We start from the raw sequence: 10630 nt of genomic DNA, 5'->3' as shown, positions 1-10630 counted from the left end.
AACATTTGATAATCATTTCTTAATTAAACTTCTGAACATTTTTTGACATTTTATAAAACGCTTTTCCCAAATTCTATTTTAAGCTATCAGAACGCATATCCTGTTTTCTTGCATTTTCACCACCAGATGGCAGTGATAACTTACTCATTCATTTCTCTCTCTCTCTCTCTCTCTCTCTCTCTCTCTCTCTCTCTCTCTCTCTCTCTAAATCATTCTCTTGTTTAATGTTATTCTAGAAATGAACCAGTAGCTCTAAATTGAAAGTGATGGCCAAAAATTCCCACTCTCTTTTCTACAACAAGTCAGTATGCTAGAGTCACAGTTTCCTTGTGCAAAGAAGTGAACAAAACGTGCATGGAGGGAAGCACAGGAAATATCGTGATCTTGTGTGAGAGTTGGATTGGAATGCCACTAAGTAATAAATGACTCTGGTAAATTGTAAAAGACTATCTTGGGTTGTGTATGTTAAAAGTATATAAAACTCCGTGTGTGTTTGTGTCAGAGAGAGAGAGGTCTTTGGGTTTGTGGTACAAGTCATATAAATGTGACTTCAAAAAAATCGCCTGTACCCTTGTCACATTCTAGGCTGAACCCCATTAAGGGTGAAAAAGTGAAGTTATCAAAAAATGAAGTGGGCCCTCACACAGCACAGATGTACATGACCTCGGTTTCTATTCCACTTAATGACCACTTCCTCACTCAGTTTGTCTTAATACTGCATATTTCATTTTCCAAGTATTTTCTGTGAGACTAGTTTTCTTGTTTAACTATCCTGGATTTATAAGTACATGTTTCAGCTTGGAAAACAAAATTTTTTGTTTAACTTTTTTTGTTTCTTAAAATAGCAATGAAAATCTTCTGAAGATTGGGGAAAAAACATATAATGCTGAACAAAAGGATACTTGAACATACTTCTTTAAACTTGGCTTGATGAGGCTGTTTTAAATGAAACACTCACATGCAAAATTCAAGAGACCGGGAAAATAGCCTGAAATTGATAAAGTATTTTGTCCGTTGTATTTTAGTCAGGATTATCTGGACCACTTTTAATATATTGGAGTCATCAGTTGATCTGGTTTTATTTTCAGCTGAAAAGGACAATTTTCTGGACTCCTTCAATTAACCAAGATGTGGTCACAGACCAGGCAACACAGGTTTCATCAGTGAGATACTGTGAGAAGGAAAAGAGGCCTTATAATAATAATCAATAGGTTTGGATTTGATGGTGTACTTTCACAGACCACACATGTAGCTGTGAGTATGTTTTTATCATTATCTATAAAGTGGGGATAAGAACACCTATATGGGGTTTATTGAGATAAAGTCTATGCTCTTCTGGCATGCATGCAATAGTCGATAGAGAGTTTTCTTTCTCTCTTTCTCAATTTACCCCCTGGATAAAAGTAGGTTGATTCTGGCTTAAGTTACAAAGAGGAAAAGCTGTGTCTTCCACATTTGTTGCTTCCAGAAATTTACTCTATAAACATCCACTTCCATGCCTTTCTTAGGTCTGGAATTTTCCTAATGATAAGCTAATGGGGAAAATAATTTTTTGTTCTTATGCTTTTAGCAGCATTTAAAAACACATCCATAGGCATCTAGAAGTTAAGCTTCTTTACTTAACTGAATAAGAAACAACATTACAAATTAATGCAACATAGTGAAGATTAAATAAGGTAATTAACAGGTCAGTGCTTTGAAACATTATATTCTGTTATAGGATTGGAAGGATGCCAGAGCATGCTTTAATATAGAAGGTTTCTAAAAGCCTATGTCTTAAAGAGGCCTCTAAGATCCATCTCCACTAAAGAGCTTCGAACTCTGACACATATTTCTGAGCAGATATGGTAATTGGCGTTTATGTTCTGGAATGACACAGATTTCCAAAGGCAGGCAACAGGCAGTCTTTCCTACAGTTTCGGCATTGACTGATTGATACTTTATTTTCAAATAGCTTTATATTTTATTTTTGAAATAGAGGATAATGTTCCTGTGGAATCTTGGCATCCTGAAGGAATAACTTGTGTTTAAAAAATTTTCTTGGGGACATTTGTGGTATTTAGGGACTCAAAAACCATACGGCACTTTGACAAACCTGTGCAATCAAACTGTATTTGTTCAATGAAAGCTTTGGATTGCCTTATTCTAGACTTTGATGTGGTGAAGTTGGAGAATTTTTCATGTGGGGAGTGGTAATCACTTTTTATCTTGCAATGGTGGTACAGGAATTTGCTTTTTTTTTTTTTTTTTTTTTTTTTTTTTTTTTTTTTTTTTTTTTTTTTTGAGGCGGAGTCTCACTCTGTCGCCCAGGCTGGAGTGCAGTGGCGCGATCTCAGCTCACTGCAAGCTCCGCCTTCCGGGTTTACGCCATTCTCCTGCCTCAGCCTCCCGAGTAGCTGGGACTACAGGCGCCCGCCACCTCGCCCGGCTAGTTTTTGTATTTTTAGTAGAGACGGGGTTTCACCATGTTAGCCAGGATGGTCTCGATCTCCTGACCTCGTGATCCACCCGTCTCGGCCTCCCAAAGTGCTGGGATTACAGGCTTGAGCCACCGCGCCCGGCAGGAATTTGCTTTTATGGGAGATCTTCCCTTTCATCCAGGAGTTTCCCGATGCTAATGTTGGATGAGAAGCTCTGATATCCAGTGAAGGAATCAAAATGCAATACAGTTCTTCCCCAGTAGCTAAAGGGGGTTGGTTCCAGTACCCCCCGCCCCTGTGGATAACAAAATCTGTGGATGCTCAAGACCCTTAGACAAAATGGCATAGTATTGGCATACAACTATGCACATCCTCTTGTATATTTTAAATCATCTCTAGATTACTTATGATACTTAATATCATGTAAATGCTATATAAATAGTTGTTACATTATGTTGTTTTAAAAATTTTTATTATTTTATTATTGTTATTTTTTATATATTTTTTCACAATATTTTCAATCTGAGATTGGTTGAATCTGAGAAATTGGAATCTACGGCTATGGAGGATTGACTGTACCTTCAGATTGAAGCGTTAAGCATACTATTTAGTAATAGAAATTGTATGTATTGGCTGAACTTTGTTTCTGCAAAGTTAGAAATCCTCCCTACCCCATATTTTGATTTATGTAGCCTCAGGCCTGAACACTACTGTTTGTTTTAGATAGGTGTGTGGATGCTTCCATCCCTCAAGAATTTATTCACAGGAGATGGGAAGCTGAGACTCTGTTATCACTGACGGATGCAAACACTGTTCATCATTTTATGAGGGAAGCCAGAGAAATGAGATGGACTGGGCTTAGTGGAAAAGAGCCTTAACCTTTGTCCTTCACAAGGAATTATGTGCGGTTGACGTTTGTGATTGTCTTGTCAGGAGCATGTAGCCAGAAGACTCCTGTGGGAAGGGATGCACGAGAGAGAAAATACTGATAGATATGAATCTAGACACACATATACATACACCATAGGCATATCCATATGTACATACAAAATACTTTATCAGATCATATTGGTATATTTCCAATTAAAATTAGGGAGAGAGATGTGTGTGTCAGGGAGTGTTTTTACTTAACTACAACTACTTTCTTTTGTATCAAGAATCTTGGTTCTCATGAATGCAGGAGATAATACTATTAGAATCTCCCATAATTATTGCTTTATCCCATGTTACAAACATAATAGTCTTAAAATAACCATACCAAAATCGCCACCATGAAAAATTACTGAGAACTGTTAAAATATATTTTGCATATATTCTACACGTTATATCAATTTTTTATAACTTCACTACCTTGCTTACATATAAAGCCATTATATATTATACTCTCTTCCTTTAATGTTTACTCCATCTTTTTTTTTTTTTTTTTTTTTTACGAGAGGCAGTCTTGCTCTACCAGGCTGGAGGTGCAGTGGCACGATCTCAGTACCACTGCAAGCTCCGCCTCCCGGGTTTACGCCGAGTTCTTCCTTGCCTCAAGCCTCCCGAGTAGGCTGGGGACTACAGGCGCCCGCCTCGATCGCCCCGGCTAGTTTTTTTGCTATTTTTTTAAGTAGAGGACGGGTTTTCACCGTATCTAGCCAGGATGGTCTCCGATCTCCTGACCTCGTGATCCGCCCCTCTCGGCTCCCAAAGCTGCTGGCGATTACAGGCGGATTACAGGCTTGAGCCACCGCACCCGGCCTGTTTACTCCATCTTGCTCTACATGTTTAATACTCTTCTTCAGTCCTCATATCGATAATTTTCTACTCATTTTTGTTATCTAAAGTACCTACCGTAGTAGATTCCTAAGGAGGAAAATAGAAACAACATTCCCTGAGTTTTTGCATCCTGATAAAAATTCATCTGTGCCCTTCATACTTGAAGGTAAGTTTTGTTGGATATAAAATCCACGGCATACATACATATGTGTGTACCTTAAAGGTTATTCTATTTTTTTTTTTTTCTGGCATAAAACATTGCTGTCCAGAAGTCCGATGATAATATAATTTTCTTTCCCTTTTGTCATTTTGTCTTTTTTTTGTACGTTGATATTTTGTGTGGACATAAACTGCACATGTTTAAAAGGTATGTGGTAGGCAGCATTCTATGATAGTCCCCCAAATTTCTACTCCTGGGAGTGCACACACTGTATAATCCTCTCTGGTATGGACTGAATATTTGTGGCCCTCCCATTCCAATTCATACATTGAAGCCCTAACCCCCAATGTGATGATAATATTTGGAGACAGAGCCTTTGGGAGATAATTAGGATTAGATTAGGTTATGAGGGTAGGGCCCTCATGATGGGATTTGAGGCGTTTATAAAAAGACAAGAAATATGACCGGGCACGTGGTGGCTCTAGCCTGTAATCCCAGTACTTTGGGAGGCCAAGGCAGGCTGATCACTTGAGGTCGGGAGTTTGAGACCAGCCTGACCAACATGGAGAAACCACAACTCTACTGAAAACACAAAAAATTAGCTGGGCATGGTGGCAGACACTTATAATCCCAGCTACTTGGGAGGCTGAGACAGGAGAATTGCTTGAATCTAGGCGGCAAATGTTGTGGTGAGTTGAGATCCTGCCATTGCACTCCAGCTTAGGCAACAAGAGCAAAACTCCATCTAAAAAAAAAAAAAAAAAAAAGTCGAGAGATAAATCACTTTTTCCCTTCCATGTGTATGCACTGAGGAAAGGCCATTAGAAGACGTAGAGCAGCCATCTGCAAGCCAGGAAGAGAGCCCTTATGGGAAACTGACAATGCTGGCCTGTGGTCTTAAACTTCTCAGCCTCCAGAACTGTGGGAGAATACATGTCTATTGCTTAAGCCACCCAGTCTATGGAATCTTGTTATGGCAGCCCAAGCAGACTCCCTTGAGTATGGGTAGGCCTTAGGAAAAGGATCATCACTCCCATGATTAGGTTATATATTTGATCATAGCACACTAGAAAGAGAATCTTGGCTTTGATGAAGTCAATTTCCATGTTGTGAGATGGCTACGTGACAAGAACCTGGGGGCAAGCTCTAGGAACTGAGAGAATCCCTAGCCGGCAGCCAGCAAGATAATGGGGATCTTAGTCCTACACCCACAAGTCATTGAATTCTGAGACCCCTAAGTCTCGGATGTGATCACAGCCCTGGCTGACACCTTGATTTCAGCCTAGTGAGATCCGGAGTACAGGATCCAGTTAGCTCACGTTTGTATTTCTGGCTCACAGAAATGGTAAGATAATAAGTTAGTTTTAAGTCACTAGGTTTGCAATAATTTGTTATGCAGTAATAAAAAACTAATACAGGATACAATTTGATAAGTTTTGATGTGTGCATATGTATAGAAAACCATAAACAAAATCCAGATAATAAACATATTTATTATTCCCTTAGATTTCCTCATGTTCTTTTATAGTCTCTTATTCCAATCCCATCTCAACCTACCCTATTTCCAGGAAAGTATTGATCTGATTTCCTTCACTGTAAATTAGTTTGCATTTTCTAGTCTTTTAATAAATGGAATCCTATAGTATGTATTTGTTTGGCTTTTCTCTTAATGAATAGTATTTTGACATTTATCTATGTTATTATGTATACCAACAGTTCATTCCTTTTTATGGCCGATTAGTATTCAATTGTCTCTATTTACCAAACTTTATTAATTCATTCAACTGTTGATGCACATTTGTGTTGTTTCTAGTTCTCAGTGATCACAAATAAAGATGCTACAAAAATTTGTGTATACATTTTTTAGACATGTACTTTCAATTCTCTTGGGTAAAGACCTAGAAATGCAATGTCTTCAACATATGATAGATGTGTATTCCAATTTCTTTTTCTTTTCTTTTTTTTTTTTTTTTTGAGACAGAGTCTCGCTCTGTCGCCCAGGCTGGAGTGCAGTGGCCGGATCTCAGCTCACTGCAAGCTCCACCTCCCGGGTTTACGCCATTCTCCTGTCTCAGCCTCCCAAGTAGCTGGGACTACAGGCACCCGCCACCTCGCCTGGCTAGTTTTTTTGTATTTTTTAGTAGAGACGGGGTTTCACTGTGTTAGCCAGGGTGGTCTCGATCTCCTGACCTCGTGATCCGCCTGTCTCGGCCTCCCAAAGTGCTGGGATTATACAGGCTTGAGCCACCGCGCCCAGCTCCAATTTCTTAAATGCCTAAACTTTTTTTCAGAGTGGTTTTACAGCTTTATATTGTCATCAAAAATTAATGAGAGTTCCAGGTGCTCCACATCCTTGCCAACACTTGACATGATTAGTTTTTTTTTTTTTTTTAATTTTAGGAATTTTAATAGGTGTGTAGTGTTATCCCAGCATGACTTTAATCTCTATGTCCCTAATGGGTAGTAATGTTGATTACCATTTTATGTGTTTATTTGACATATGTACATCGTCTTTTTGGTAACATATCTCTTCACATATTTTGCCCATTAAAACAAAATTATTTCAACAGCTTTTAGGGGTTCAGCCATTTTTTTTTTTGGTTACATGGATGAACTGTATAGTGGTGAAGTCTGGGCTTTTAGTGTACCCATCACCCTAACAGTGTACATTGTACATACTAGGTAATTTTTCATCCCTCATCCACCTCCTACCTTCCACCTCTGAGTCTCCAATGTCCATTATACCACTCTGTATACCTTTGAGTAGCCATCTTAGCTTATGAGTGAGAACATGCAGTAATTGGTTTCCTACTCTTGAGTTCCTTCACTTAGGATAATGGCCTCCAGTTCCATCCAAGTTGCTGCAAAAGACATTCTTTCATTCTTTTTTATGGCTGAGTAGAATTCCATGGCATATATAGACCACATTTTTATTACCCACTCATTGTCTGGTGGACACTTAGGTTGATTTTATATCTTTGCAATTGTGATTTGTGCTATGATAAACATATGCACATAGATGTTTTTGTTTTTGATATAATGACTTTTTTTCCTGTGGGTAGATACCCAGTAGTAAGATTGCTGAATTGGATGGCAGATCTACTTTTAGTTCTTTAGGACTCTCCATACTGTTTTCTATAGTGGCTGTACTAATTTACATTCCCACCAGTAGTGTACAAGTGTTCCTTTTTCCCCACATCTGTGCAAACACCTGTTGGTTTTTGAGTTTTTTAAATGTCCATTCTGGCTGGAGTATGGTGGTATCTTATTATGGTTTTATTTTGCATTTCCCTGATAATTAGTGATGTTGAACATTTTTTCATGTGTTTGTTGGTCATTTGTGTATCTTTTTTTGATAAATGTCTGCTCTTGCCATTTGCTCATTTAAAAATAAGATTATTTGGCCGGGTGTGATGGCTCAGACCTGTAATCCCAGCACTTTGTGGGGCCGAGGCGGGCGGATCACGGGGTCAGGAGATCGAGACCATCCTGGCTAACATGGTGAAACCCCGTCTCTACTAAAAATACAAAAAATTAGCCAGGTGTGCTGGTGGGCACCTTTAGTCCCAGCTACGCAGGAGGCTGAGGCAGGAGAATGGCGTGAACCCGGGGGCAAAGTTTGCAGTGAGCCAAGATCACGCCACTGCACTCCAGCCTGGGAGACAGAGCGAGACTCTGTCTCAAGAAAAAAAAAAAAAAAAAGGATTATGTGTTTTTTTTTCTTGCTGATTTGTTTGAGTTTCTTGTAGATTCTGGATATTAGTCCTCTGTCAGAAGTATAGTTTGCAAGTATTTTCTCACACTCTGTAGGCTGTCTGTTTACTCTTGATTATTGTTTTTGCTGTGTAGAAGCTTTTAAGTTTAATTAGGTACCATTTATTTATTTTTGTTTTTGATGCATTTGCTTCTGGGGTCTTAGTCATAAATTCTTTGCCTAGGCCAATGTCCAGAATAATTTTCCCTAGGTGTTTTTCTACAATTGTTATGGTTTCAGGTCTTAGATTTAAGTCTTTAATCCATCTTGAGTTAATTTTGTATATGATGAGAGATAGGGATCCAATTTCATTTTCTACAAGTGTATTTTGCCCATATTTCAAATTGGGTTATTTATATTTTATTCCTGAGTTTTGATAATTTTAAAATATATACTAAATACAGGATTATGTGATTTTCTTTTCTTTCTTTTCTTTTTTTTTTTTTTTTTGAGACAGAGTCTTGCTCTGTAGCCCAGGCTGGAGTGCAGTGGTGGAATCTTGGCTCACTGCTACCTCTGCAGGTAGCAGTGATAATAAAAAATACCCTTTCTATGAAAGGATATTTCAAAGAACAGAAGTTTTTAATTTTGGTGGAGTCCAATTTATCAATTTGTTCTTTTGTGTATTGTACAATTGATATCATATCAAATAAATTATTAAATAATCCAAAGTTACAAAGATTTCTCCTATTTTTTCCCTAGAAGTTTTAGGTTTTGCATTTAGCTTTATGATCCATTTTGAGTTAATTTTTTACATGGTGCAAAATATGTATTGAAGTTCATTTTTAAGTTAATACATAATATCTGTACATAATTATGAGGTACATGTGATACTTTGTTACATGCATATAAAGTGTAATAATCAAGTCAGGGTATTTGGGATGTCCATCACCTCAAGTATTTATCCTTTCTACATGTAGGAAACATTCCAAGCTCTCTTTTACAGCCTATTTTGAAATATACAATGTATTGTTGTTAACTGTAGTCACTCTACTTTGTTATCAAAAACGAGAATTCATTCCTTTTATTCAACTTACTGTTTGTAGCCATTAACCAACTTGTCTTCATTGACCGCCCCCACCCAACCCCTGCACAACACACACAGTCTTCCCAACCTCCGGGATTTTTCTATTTAGCTTCATGAGATCTACTTTTAGAGCTCCCACATATAAGTGAGAATATGTCATGTTTGTCTTTCTGTGTCTCTTCCCCTGAGAGCTGGTTGTTAAAAAGAGCCTGGAACTTTGCTCCCCGCATCTTGCTTCCTCTCTTGCCATGTGATCTCTGCACACACCAGCTGCCCTTCACCTTCTGCCATGAGTGGAAGCAGCCTGAAGCCCTCACTAGAAGCAGATGCTGGTGCCATGCTTCTTGTACAACCCACAGAACTGTGAGCCAAGTAAAACTCTTTTTTGTAAATTACCCATGGTCTTTATAGCAACACTAAATGGACTAAGACACTACACCTTTGAGGTAAAATTGTCCCCACTACTCCTAACTCTGAACTGATCTGTTCTTCATCTCTGTAGCTTTGTCTTTACTAGAATTTCAAATGGATGTAATCTTAGTATGCAATCTGAGACAGACTTCTTTCACCTAGCATAATGCATTTGGGATTTATCTATATTGTTTTGTATATCAATAGTTTGTTCCTTTTTATTGGAGAGGAATATTCCATTATATGGACGTACCACAGTATGCTTATGCATTCACCCCTTGAGAGATATTTTGGTTGATTCCAGTTTTGAGTAATTTTGAGTAATGCTGCCACAAACATTTTTGTGCATGTTTTTGTCTAAACATAAGTTTTTATTTCTCTAGTGAAAATACTTAGGATTGAGATTTCTGGATCTCATCACATGTGCATGACTTTATGAGAAACCGCTAAACTGTACCATCTTGCTTTCCCAGCAACATGCATAAGAGTTCCAGCTACTCTATATCTTCCTCAGCACTTGGTATGGTAAACTTTTTTTGATAGTCATTGTAATAGGTTTGAATAGTATATTTTTTTAAAATTATATTTTCTGATAGTTGTTTGTTAATGCATAAGAATATAATTAAAAAAACTTTAAAATAAGAGTATTTTTTACAAGCTTTAAAATTAAAGTATATATACTGAAAGCATATTTATTATGACAGCTTGATGAATTAAACACATCCTTGTAGCTAGTAACCAGATCAAAAGACAGAACATTACAAGAACCCTTAAAAACCTCTTCTTTTTTTTTTTTTTTTTTTGAGATGGAGTCTTGCTCTGTCACCCAGGCTGGAGTGCAGTGGTGCGATCTCAGCTCACTGCAAGCTCCGTCTCCCGGGTTCACACCATTCTCCTGCCTCAGCCTCCCCAGCAGCTGGGGCTACAGGCGCCCGCCGCCACGCGCGGCTAATTTTTTTGTATTTTTAGTAGAGACGGGGTTTCACCGCGTTAGCTAGGATGGTCTCGATCTCCTGAACTTGTGATCTGCCCGCCTCGGCCTCTCAAAATACAGGATTACAGGCATGAGCCACCGCGCCCAGCCACCTAAAAACCTCTTC

The sequence above is a fragment of the Rhinopithecus bieti genome, unplaced genomic scaffold (genome assembly GCF_001698545.2).
Source record: "Rhinopithecus bieti isolate Rb0 unplaced genomic scaffold, ASM169854v2 scaffold_15769, whole genome shotgun sequence".
Taxonomy (NCBI): Eukaryota; Metazoa; Chordata; class Mammalia; order Primates; family Cercopithecidae; genus Rhinopithecus; species Rhinopithecus bieti.
Note: the sequence above shows the minus strand (reverse complement) of the source record.